We start from the raw sequence: 13,240 nt of genomic DNA, 5'->3' as shown, positions 1-13,240 counted from the left end.
GTAAAATGAAAATGAGACAGATGGAAAAAGGTAAGTAAACTGTTTATTATGCCAACAGTATTCGCCGCAACTGTTAATACATTCATCGCCCTGTGAGGTAAGAAGATCAGTACCTTCCTGGAAAAATGTTTGCGGTTGCCTAAGGAACCGTGATCGTGTCCAAGTGTCCTCCTCTTCGCCCGAATATCGCATGTTGAGAGACCGGGACCACAGGTCGCCCAATTTGTTTCGACTAAGCTGCTCCAGATTCTCTGGGAAGCCCCTACACATCCTCCATACAGTCCGCAACCCTCATATCCCATTTACATATTTTAGAGTACTGAAGAATGACGTTTGGAGCGGTCGATTTGCCTCGGACGAAGAGGTACGCGCTTGGATATAAGCCTGGTTCCGTACGCAAGCGCAGACATTTTTCCATGAAGGCAATGACGTGTCACACAGTGGATAAACGTTTTAACTGTTACGGCGATTACTTTTTAAGTAATAAACAGTTCACCTACGTTCTTTCCAACTGTCTCGTTTTCAGCTGACTGATCCTAATGTCTGAGGAAATTGTTTCGCAAATGGCTGATTGTGCATGGAACATACCTGCACCGTTTACTGTTTGCTGATGACCAAATAATCATAGCACCATATGGGAAGAATTCAAATTGTATATACGAGGGCGGTTCAGAAAGTAACCTCCGATTGGTCACAGTGCGGGTTGTGGGGGGAGTAGCGACGCCATCTGTGCGTTCACGCACTCAACAGGTCAGTCGGCATCAAGCCGTGGTCGAGTGAACGTCGTACCTGCGCTAGTTTAGTTTTTGTGGCAGTTTGAAATGTGTGCTGCAATAGAAAACCCCGCCAAATGTGAAGTGCGTGCTGTCATAAGGTTTTTTACAGCCAAAGGATATTCTGCAGCAGCTATTCATCGTGAGCTTTGTGCGGTGTGCGGACCAAGAGTTATGAGTGAAGGAGTTGTCCGTGAATGGGTACGTTTATTTAAAAGTGGACGAGAAAACGTTCATGATGAAGAGAGGAGTGGTAGACCATCATTGGTGACTGACGAACTTGTTCAGACAGTTGATGCAAAAGTTGGTGAAAATCGACGTTTCTCAATGTCGGAGTTGTCTACTGGTTTTCCACAGATTTCTAAGACTCTCTTGTACGAGATAGTGACAGCAAGATTGGGTTACCGTAAGTTCTGTGCACGATGGGTGCCCAAAATTCTTACCGACCACCACAAAACTCAAAGAATGGCCTCTGCATTAGACTTTCTGTCACATTATGACGAAGGAGAACCATTGTTAAACAGAATCGTGACCGGTGACGAAACCTGGATTAAGTACGTGAACCCTGAGACAAAAGAACAATCAAAGATGTGGGCACATTCAAATTCGCCTACCAAACCAAGAAAAGCCTCGCAAGATTTTTCTGCCAGAAAACTGATGGTAACGGTGTTTTGGGATGCCAAAGGGGTGTTGTTGGTTGAATTCATGGAACGTGGTACGACCATTAATCAAGACGTGTACTGTGAAACAATAAAAAAGTTACGACGGGCTATACAGAACAAACGCCGTGGTATGCTGACTTCCGGTATCGTTTTTCTGCACGATAACGCCCGTCCTCACTCTGCTCGCAGAACAACGGCCCTTCTTGAGTCCTTCAAGTGGGACGTTATCAACCATCCACCTTACAGCCCAGACCTGGCGCCAAGTGATTATCACCTCTTCATGCATTTGAAGAAATGGCTCGGGTCACAGCGGTTTGATGACGACGAAGAGCTCAAAGATGCGGTCACAGGCTGGCTCCAGGCACAAGCGGGTGATTTTTATGCAGAAGGAATTTCAAAGCTTGTGAAGAGATACGATAAGTGCCTCAATCGCTATGGAGACTATGTAGAAAAATAGTGCAAAGATGTAGTTGTAAGATGTATATATTAAAATATTTTTATTTAACTTGGTGTATTTTTTTAAATCAACCGGAGGTTACTTTCTGAACGGCCCTCGTATATCACCAGTTAGCAATGGAACATAAAAACTGGGGTTGACAGATTAATTATATAAAGGAAGCAGAACTTCTTCATTATGGTCTGGATGAACTGTGCGTAGAGAAGGAAAATCGAAATGACCAACAATTTCTGCTACTTGGAAACCATTTTAGAAAAGGAGCGGACTTTGATCTAGAAATTAATAAATGAATTAGTGGCGAAAGTATACCAGATTTTTAGATTTTTTTAAGCAAGTGTACGTTAAGGAAAAATTACAGGGTATTGTTGATACACTTTCTGACTCTGTTTGCACATAATCTTCCCGTTCACTGCATGTCGTGTACCTTTGAATGTTCAGTTCAAATTTTGGAGCAGGAACTATTTTAAGAACTATTGCCAAAGCAGAGGAACAGCTCTGTCATGCCCAGGAGAGGCCTTTAAGAAAGAAATTTTAAAGGCTTCCCACATGGATCCATAAGTGGCCTTGTGTTCTGCAATGTGGTACTCCACCCGCTATTAGGAAAGCTGGAGAAAACCGAAGTTGTCGCAGGACCGATGGGATACACTTACGATGTGATATTTATTGTCAAAGGAAACTGGAGAAGTTGCGTGGAAGAAAGACGTAACACAATTCTTGAAGAAGACAGAAGTAGAGACAGATCAAATATTCATGACGAGCACAGGAGTGGAAGACATTCCATTTCGATTGAAAAGGTGATGCAAAAAATCGCGGAAACTCTTCGTGAAGACAGCCGAATGACTGTGGATAAAATTTCTGCGATGTTTCAACAACTCTGGAGAACTGTCTTCCACAAGAAACTCACAGAAACGCTGTGATACCGGAAACTGTGCAAAAGATGGTACCCAAAACAGCTGACAGAGCAGCACAAGAAAGTTCGGCTCAATATCACCCGCGAGTTTTTTGAGTGACTTGAACAGGGATGTTTCATTAACGGCCCACTGAACGGTTTCAGCCACCACCACCTCCACAACCCACGAAGTAAGGAAGCAGCACATTTTCCTAATCTACAAACGCCGGAGTCCTTCGCCACTGCTGGGGTCTACTTCCATCACCAAAATCCTTCTACTGTAAAAGGATGTTTTGTTGTTTAATTATTTTATTAAACTGCACTGATTTAATTATAATGTTGTCCTAATGTGTCGCTGTAAATATTTTCGTGTTATTATTTTAAGTGTAGCTGTAAATGGCTCTACAATAAGCCTACCGCTGTTGGTGGTAGATGGAAGCTGTGCGACGTAACTATGGACTGATCCGTCTCTGAAGAGCTGTGATGACGGTAAAATGGTGGCGGTCCCGCTTCCATTTGGATAATTTTCCTGAAAATATTAGTATCCAGCAGAACTCCAGAAACTGTCACGTTGGCTAGGAATGCTGTAACTACTACAGGGAAACCTTTTGGATTGGATTCATATGAGATATTTATGGGAAAACCAAATGTCTGTGGCAACAATGCACACCCATGCTCTTATGGGTATTGGATTAGTCGGGCAATCCATTTATTCGAAACTTCCTCAACAATTCGAAATCACCTGACATATACTGGAGTCCACGTGGCATTAAGCATTTCCCAGAACACTATCTCTTCGTTCTCTACAGATCATCTGCGCTGCACTCTGAAGAAAGGCCTTCCACTTGGCAGACCAATAAAATCTTCGTAACTTCACACTTCGCAAACAGTGTTCACTCACCACTCCCGCTCACCACCTTTAAATCAAAGTCTCAGTTCGTCAGACACTACGTATGTGCTGTCCACCAGTAAACAATTTTCAGTCTCTTCTATGCATCACTGCTCTCTTACTAATCTTTAGCATAAAAACTGACCACCCTTCTGTTCTAGTCTTTTAATTGATCTTTATTCTTTTCCCGCTTCAACTCCACAGTCTTCAATAATTTTCACAACTTACACGACATCATTACTGGTGTCATCAGTATTCTTCATTATGATGTAATTTCTTCAGAAGAGCTGCTCCATAACTTTTTCTCGTTTCAACACCATTTTCTCAAGTTTTCTCCACTTATCCCACTCTAAACTTTGTCACACAACACCTCTCCTTTCCCCATTACATAAACATTCGTACACTAATTTACGTCCATAGATTTGATCATGTTTCCTCTCTCTACTGTCTTCTCTTTCCTTCTTCGTTTACACACTCAGATGATAATTAACACGTTCTAAGCATAGTATTTCACTACCTAAACCATAAAATTTATGTATTCGACATATTAACTTTACGCAAAAGTACAACAAAAATAATGCATTTACAAATAAGACCTACTAGCGTCAAAGATACACACTCTATATTTGGTATTAATGAAAGCGGCAATAACACATGAATGAATTAGAATCATGCAAAGATGATAGATAAAACCGACTACTTGTTCAGTTAATCTATATTATTTACACAGATGGAAATTCTCCATCACAGCAGCAACCGCTAAAGCGTAATATTTCTTTCTTTAAAGAGTTTTCCTGTTTAGCAGAAACCAATATCTCAAATTAATCTCACTTGTAGTTTCATTGACTGTCGATTTTCGAGGATTTATCGGGAGTAATTCTTCACTCTTCCTTCTTCCTTTCACCTTCTCTCTCTCGGTCTCTGACATGAAAGAAAATAGAAGCATAAACATTAGTGTAAACATGGATTCCTCGCATTTGGATGCAATATTGCTCTCACCCCATCAGTGTGTTAAAATTCTTTGAAACACCCCCAGAACATCTCGTAAATCTTGGGGAAATCTATAAAGTTCGGTGCTAGAGTTCTTCAGCCATATCAACGGGAATGCTGATTGCATTTGAGATGGTCCCAAACAGAAGAATCCAGAGGGCTGAGGCCAGGTGACCCTGGAGGTTGAGGTACGGGACCTGATCGATCTGACCATCTTCGATGATGCTGACTCGTTACGTGTCTTAAGTCAGCAGCAAAATGTCCCTTTGCCCCATCATGTATGCACCACACTTCTCAGAACTGGGTCATGGGTGAAATGTGAGTTACACAGAGATTCAGTCGAAAAGTCTTCATTTCAAATAAATTAATACTAGCTGTGCGTTCTTCACGCTCAAGTCAGTTTTTCCTCCTAGCCAAACATTCGAAGTTATCTCGTAAAGCCGACCAGGGTGGCCGAGCGGATCTCGGCGCTACAGTCTGGAACCGCGCGACCGCTACGGTCGAAGGTTCGAATCCTTCCTCGGGTATGGATGTGTGTGATGTCCTTAGGTTAGTTAGGTTTAATTAGTTCTAAGTTTTTGGCGACTGATGACCTTAGAAGTCAAGTCCCATAGTGCTCAGAGCCATTTTTATCTCGTAAACAGCTGATTTGTGGACTCATGTTTACCACATTATTTCTGCGTCTGTTACAGTGTTTTATCGTGTGACAATTTTCGCTGTAAACTGTGGTACAACCCGCTTACATATATAATTTATTTATAGTTACGTTAATCCAAATGAAACACCGACAGACTGATACAATTACTATTCAAAGGGCATGTTTGTGACGAGTAGATGCAACTGCTTTCACTGTGTATAACATAGTTCTAAACAAGGATCTATAAATGTCACATGACATTGCCGGGATGTGAACTTTCGTATTAGTTAATTCTCTTGAAAAATGCCATTCATTAGCAGTAACGTAACAGCGAATGAGAATTCGTGAAGCGTGGCTCGTAATCTGCGCTACATTTGCACTAACGTAGGTAATCTCTGACAATGGCACAGGCGTGTTTCCCGCTTTTTAAGCTTATTACAAGAATGACAACGTTATATGAGCAGTTTATCAGAGCAAAGCTTGTTTCGGAGGTTAGGTAGGTTTCAGAATGTGTTTACGGGGCATAAAATCTGTTTCAAAGTGTAAATGGGAACTGATTTCAGCCAACACGGAGGTTATTTCCATAATGTACGATATTATTAGCAAAGAATGGACTCGCAGTTACTGTGAAAGAGGTCTATATTGTTCAGTTTATCTGTATTGGAAAGGCTACTTCGTTACGCTATAGCACTCCACACGGATTACTTGCAGCAAACAAAATATGTATTCTGAAAAAGAAAGACGATATCGTATTTCAAAGGTATCTGTAATAGTCTGCCATTACGGAAAGGTTTTTAACAATCCAAATTTTTCTCTTGCCCTAGCGAGAATTGTAGGACCAAGAAGAAGCCTAAAATTACAGCTATTTACAATTCAGAAGAAGGAACAATTGTCGAAACCAAGGCCTTTTAACATGACGAATAATGTTAAGGAAGTTAAAGAAAAGCATGATTTGCCTTACGGGAGGTATCAATACTAAGACTGGAAATACACCAAGTACCTAAAATGGTAGAGCCATTTGGAGATAAAGCAGTACGAGCGTACAGCTACATATGGCTCAATGCCACAACTTCAAAAAGCAGGCACATGCGTTGCGTTGTGATTGGACAGAAGGCGCGACTGTGCACGCATGTGTTTGATGGTACATCAGGCGTGCCAACTGCTCTAGGCTGATCTCCACAACGAGCCACGTCAGGCCTACAGCGTTCGCCAGGATGTGACGGCAGGACCCAGGAGACGACTACAGTATCCAGATTGAGAGATTAGCGGACACTGAGACTATGAGAAAGCCAGCAGCTGCCGGAGACCAGCAGGTAAACTCGTGGTTTGGGTTGGCAGCTGGAAAAATCTGGTGCGCTTAGCTGTCGCCGAGGAGCATGGAAATGGTACATGGGAGAACTGAGTGAGCAGAATGGCCACAAAATAAATATAAATTCAGTAAATACCAATCCTAGAGAGTTACAGAAAATCCCACTACATTTTTACAAAGAGAAAATTAAGACGAGTGCGTATCTGAAAACGCGTCGTCGAACAAGAACGTAGTTTTTGAATTATGCGATGTCAAAGATTTCAAATTAAAATGAAATTTAAGAAATAACACCTCCACAATGCGTCGTGCTATTTTTATAAATTAAGTGCCCGTAGATAGACCTCAAAAAGCTCTGTCAGAACATAACAACAGATATTTTGTAAACTTTATGTATTTTTAACTACATAACAGAATACGTTTTCCTTGCAAAAAGATGTGAATTATCAGGAAAATAATTAATCAGATAATGAAATTAATGGCAGCATATCAAATAAGACTTGGATATATATGTATAAATATATCTATTTTTATGTGTTTTAATTTATTAAGAAAGAGGTTGTTTAAAGCAACATTCACGCATACAATGAGGAAAAATAACTAACGTAGCTGGAAAACAGAGACGCAAGTGAAAATCTGACTTAATTCCATGTCAAATGACGTACCAAGCATACGCCTAGTATAAAGTTAATAGTTTATAAGTATGAATTGGGAAACGGAGGATGTGACTGTGGCTAACGATAACGTGAGGGCTTGTATAGCAGGCAGTTTTTTTTGTGGTCTTTCGGTTGTCAGAATTGGAGCAGGAAAGACGTACGTGTGAATGGCGATTAGGCCGCATTTCAGCAATGTCCTGAACATGTTTAAGAACTAAATCGATGACTTGTGCTTCCTTTCAGTGCGTGTCGGTACCGAACATTTAGGAATATTACGGCGAGTTGCCTAGCGTGTGAACTTAGGATAATTCACTCTAGGTCAAGCTAGAACTCTAAAAAGACTTACCTGATTATTTTGTGAAGGTTTTGAACTTGTGGTTTTGACTGGTTTGTCAATGTGGAACTACACTTTGAAAACGTACGCTGATGAAATTTGAAATATTTCTGAAGTTTGGCTGAAATTTACATGTTAGTTAACGTGGTACACTGCTCTGGTTTGTTACTATTTTAATGCTTTCTCACAGTCTTTACGCTGATTCAGTGTACGAAACAGAACAATAAACTCTGTTTCTTATTTAAACCAAAAAACTCTGATATATTGTGAACATTATTGAATCTTTTATTTACCGCATATAAAACTCCCGCCTCCAGATTTTTTATTATTGATTACTGAGAGACTAACTTAACAAGAGTAATCACAACAAAAACATTTGATAGACCCCTAGACATCAGCTTAATCAAATAGTGAAAACGTACTACGCATTTTAGAGCCCTCAGGAACAATTAATAATATCTTTAAGTATTTAGCGTTATTTTAATTTATAATCTATTAGGTCGCTCATGGGAGCTCAAGAGCAACCAAGTATAAATCTATAACCTTTTATTTCATTTATAATATCGTACAGTCACAGATTGCAGTTAAACGGTAAAACTGTACTACACTTTTAGTCATTTAAAAATACCAATAACTTCTTTAGTCAGAACAATACACACAAATTTACTTGTTCTGCAAGATAATATTATAATAACTGAAGGATTTCGTAGACCCTTTAGAGGCATCATAAATTTTCGAGGAGTAGTTATTGATCAGAACGTTTCTTACTGGAGTCAACAACTGACACCTAAGCAAATTGGAGAAAACCATAGAAACCAAATAAGAAGTAAAGGAACAAGAAGTTTTTAAGGTGAATCTTTTAGACGATAGAAGCGTAATCAATTGGAGGAGGAATGTAATAACTTAAAAACGGTTGTAACAAACGTAATTAATGACGTTCTGTGGAGGAATTGTTCATATGTATTTACAAATGTTTCACATATTGATCATTTGTACTGCATGTTAAAAACTTAAAAAGAGAGAGAGAGGGAGAAAGAGATCGTGTATCTACACAGTCGTTCCTTGATCACAAAATTCTCTTCCTTGACTTTTCCGTTCCAAATGTATCAATCGTTCACAGTTTAGGAGTAGATGGGTGTGTTCTCTTTAATTACGATAACTACTCTAATAACTGTCTAGAGGGCCTCAAGGCATTGTATTTGCCAAGAAGCTCTACAGGAAGAGTGAAAGCAGAGAGATAATCTTTTATGAGCTGTCCAGAAAAACGCTCTACGAGCTCCTTGTGAGTTCCAGAAATAACAGCAATTTCTGTGCGTAACATCTTATAACTAAAGTTTGCTTCATTTATAAAAAGTGCAAAACGTAGTGACTTCATGTCACATAATACGCAATAATCGGTTATGCTATCGCAATCGAAAAATTAACTCATGAGGATGAAGGTAATGGCTGCAAAGGCTGCATGAAATGTTTATCTGGGAAGCGAATTGTCCGTAGAAAACATTTGTCATCCTCCCAGTTTGCATGGATTTCTTAAATTGTGATCGGTTTTGTTCAACATGAACCTTTTTCAATTTACTGATTGAAAAAGCAACCTGCTTATCTGCAAATTTATACATCGCATCACAGGACAATATCGTCACTGTAGTCACTTTACTGTTTTGTGAGTTAGGAGTGCTGATGAAATGGACGATTACACTTGTAACCGAAATATTCAGGTTGGATACGGCGCGTGTGGAACAGGATTCGGTCCTAATTGTCAAAATATATACCATTTAGACAGATAGTAACAAATTTTCTGCAACAGCTGCTTGCGAACTTTTTCCAAATAAAACAATGTGCCAGATTTTGGCTATGGTTGTCCATGGCAGTTAATTTTACTGACGAAAATTCCTTCTCTTTCACAAGGTTCTTCATTAATAATGTTACCAGTTCGAAGGATTAATACTAAGTAGTGGAAATAATATTATTAATGGACATTTCAGCAGAAGTCTACAATTATTGTTCGTATATCAAATGGGTAAGGAAGCCGATGTGCTCTCCGTGTGCATGCCGGGGAGAGTCATTCCAGATGTGAAACGGGTCCTCCCAGATGCCATGAAGAGTACAGGGTGCAGCCAGCTGCAGGTGGTGTCTCACATCGGTAGCAATGATGTGCGTCACTGTGGATCAGAAGAAGTTCTCTCTGGCTTCTGGCGGCTAACACAAGTGATAAAGGCTGCCAGTCTTGCTTGCGAGATGAAAGCAGAGCTGACCATTTGCAGCATAGTCGACAGGAACGATTGCGGACCTCTGGTACAGAGAGAGTGGAGCAGGAGGCGGCTATACGGGTAGCAAGGGCTGTGTGGCGTAGAGTGGGTGGCTTTTTAGGTTAGATGGTCTCGGGAAAACACAAAAAGGGCTTCAGTCACAAAGGGTGCAGGTCGAACACATCAAGAAAGTAGATACAGGAACCCTCGGTATAGCAATTGTTAATTATCGTAGCTGTGTTGGGAAGGTACCAGAGCTCCAAGCGCTAATAGAAAGCACTGATGCTCAAATCTTTATAGGCAATGAAAGCTGGCTAAAACCGGAGATACGCTCAGCCGAAATTTTTGCGAAGAACCTAACGGTTTTCCGAAAGGATAGGCGAAACACGGTTGGGGGTTGCGTGTTTGTTGCTGTTAGAAGTAGTTTATCTTGTCACGAAATTGCAGTAGATAGTTCCTGTTTGTTAGCATGGGTAGAGGTCGTTGTTGGCAACCGGAATAAAACAGTAACTGGATCCTTTTACCGACTTCCCAATTCAGATGGCACAATCGCTTTAAGGTTCAAAGTAAATTTGAGTTTGATTTCAAACACGTACCCGACTCATACGATTATAGTTGGTGGTGACTTAATTCAGCCTCGATATGTTGGCGAAAATATATGTTTAATTTCAGAGGTACGCATCAAACCTAATACGAAATTGTGATAAACACGCTGTCTGAAAATTATTTCGAGCGGTTAGTTCATGAGCCCAAACGTATAGTAAACAGTTGTGAAAACACACTTGACCTCTTAGCAGCAAATAATCTTGAGTTAATAACGAGCATCAAAACGGATAAGGGACTAGTGAATACAGGCTGAATATTGTAACCCCAAATCCTCCAAAAATAAACGAAAATATACCTATTCAAAGAAGCAGACAAGAATTCACTTGACGCCTTCCTGAGAGACAATCGCCACTCATTCCAAATTAACAATATGAGTGTAGACCATTTGTGGCTTGTGTTCAGAGAAATAGCATCGGCAGCAAATGAGAGATTTATACCAAATAAATTCACAAATGACGGAGGTGGTCCTCCTTGGTAAACAAAACGGATCACAACACTGTTGCAGAAACGACGAAAAAAACATGCCAAATTTAAACAGACGCAACATACCAAAGACTGGCAAGCTTTTACAGAAGCTCAAATTTAGTGTGGACTTCAATGCGAGATAATTATAATAGTTTCCACAACGAAACTTTGTCTCGAAACATGGCAGAAAATCCAAAGAGATTATGCTAGAGGCAAGACACAATCAACACCTTCTCTGCGCGACAGCAATGCAGATATCGAAGGCAGTGTTGCTAAAGCAGAGTTACTATACACAGCCGTCTAAAATGCTTTCACAAAAGAAGACGAAGTAAAAAATCCACAATTCGAATCGAGAACAGCTGCCAACATGAGTAACATAGAAGTAAATATCCTCGAGTAATGAAGCAACTTAAATCACTTAATAAAAGCAACTCTTCTGGTCCACACTGTATACCAGTTAGGTTCCTTTCGGAGTATGCTGTTGCATTAGTTCCGTACTTAACAATCATATACAACCTTTCGCTCGACGAACGATCCGTACCCAAAGACGGGAAAGTTGCACAGGTCACACCAATATTCAAGGAAGGTAGTAGGAGTAATCCACTAAGTTACAGACCCATATCATCCAGGTCAATATGGAATATATATTGTGTTGAACATTATGAATTACCTCGAAGAAAACGGTCTATTGACACACAGTCAACATGGATTTAGAAAATATTGTTCGTGTGAAACACGACTACCTCTTTATTCGCTTGAAGTGCTGAGTGCTATTGACAAGGGATTTCAGATTGATTCCGTATTTCTGGGTTCCCGGAAGGCTCTTGACACTGTACCACACAAGCAGCTTGCAGTGAAATTGCGTGCTTGTGGAATATCGTCTCAGTTATGTGGCTGGATTCATGATCTCTTGGCAGAGAGGTCACAGTTCGTAGTAATTGACGGAAAGTCATCGAGTAAAACAGAAGTGATTTCTGGCCTTCACCAAAGTAGTGTTGTACGCCCTTTGCTGTTCCTTATCTATGTAAACGATTTGGGAAACAATCTGAGCGGCCGTCTTAGTTAGTTTGCAGATGACGCTGTCGTTTAACAACTAATAAATTCGTCAGAAGATCAAAACAAATTGCAAAACGATTTAGAAAAGATATCTGTTTGGTGCGAAAATTGGCAATTGACGCTAAATAACGAAAGGTGTGAGGTCATCTAAATGAGTGCTAAAAGGAATCCGTTAAACTCCGGCTACACGATAAATCAATCAAATCTATAGACCGTAGATTCAACTAAATACCTAGAAATTACAATTACGAACAAATTAAGTTGGAAGGAACACATAGAAAATGTTGTGGGGGAGGCTAACCAAAGACTGCGTTTTATTGGCAGGACACTTAGAAAATGTAACAGATCTACTAAGGAGACAGCCTACACTATGCTTGTTCGTCCTCATTCAGAATACAGCTCCGCGGTGTGAGATCCCTACTAGATAGAATCGACAGTGTACACAGAAAAAGTTCGAAGAAGGGCAGCACGTGTTATATTATAGCGAAACAGGAGAGAGAGCGCCACTGAAACGATACAGGATTTCGGGTGGATATCATTAATCAAAGGGCGTTTTTAGTTGCGGCGGAACCTTCTCACGAAATTCCAATCATTAATTTCTCCTCCGAATGCGAAAATATTTTGTTGACGATGATCTACATAGCGAGAAACGATCACCGCGATAAAATAAGGCAAATCAGAGCTCGTACGGTGAGATATAGGTGTTCGTTCCTTAGGTGCGCTATACGAGATTGGAATGATAGAAAACTCTGAAGGTGGTTCGATGAACTCTCTGCCAGGCACTTAAATGTGATTCGAAAAGTGTCGATGAAGATGTAGATGTTTGCTCTATCTAACGACGCTGTTTTTTAGCGTAGGGACACTGCATGCAGACACGGAGACCCAAGCCACCTCTGGAAGTGACGCAAAGCGTCATTTTTTATTTCATATCGTGAGTACCACACAAATGCTATTTTTCAACAAAATGGTGTTCTGATGAATTGTGGTTGGAGGGGGGCCAGCAGTCTTGTTGATGGGATGATGGACGACTCCTTATGTCCGATAGTACGCTGCCCAATCTCTCCAGACATAACCACATAAGTAGCACGAATAACCAGACCGAGTTACACATTTTTAGTTTGCAACTTGAACCGGTTTTTCGGTCTACTGATTGACAGGAGTTGCTGACCCAAGCTACTCCAACACGCTGGAGGCTCGTAGAACGACATTAGACTTTTTTTCATTGTGTGAATTACAACGTCTGCAGAACTCCAGCACGAATTATTAAAAGCCAT

This window comes from Schistocerca nitens, chromosome 2 (assembly GCF_023898315.1).
Source record: "Schistocerca nitens isolate TAMUIC-IGC-003100 chromosome 2, iqSchNite1.1, whole genome shotgun sequence".
Classification (NCBI taxonomy): domain Eukaryota; kingdom Metazoa; phylum Arthropoda; class Insecta; order Orthoptera; family Acrididae; genus Schistocerca; species Schistocerca nitens.
Note: the sequence above shows the minus strand (reverse complement) of the source record.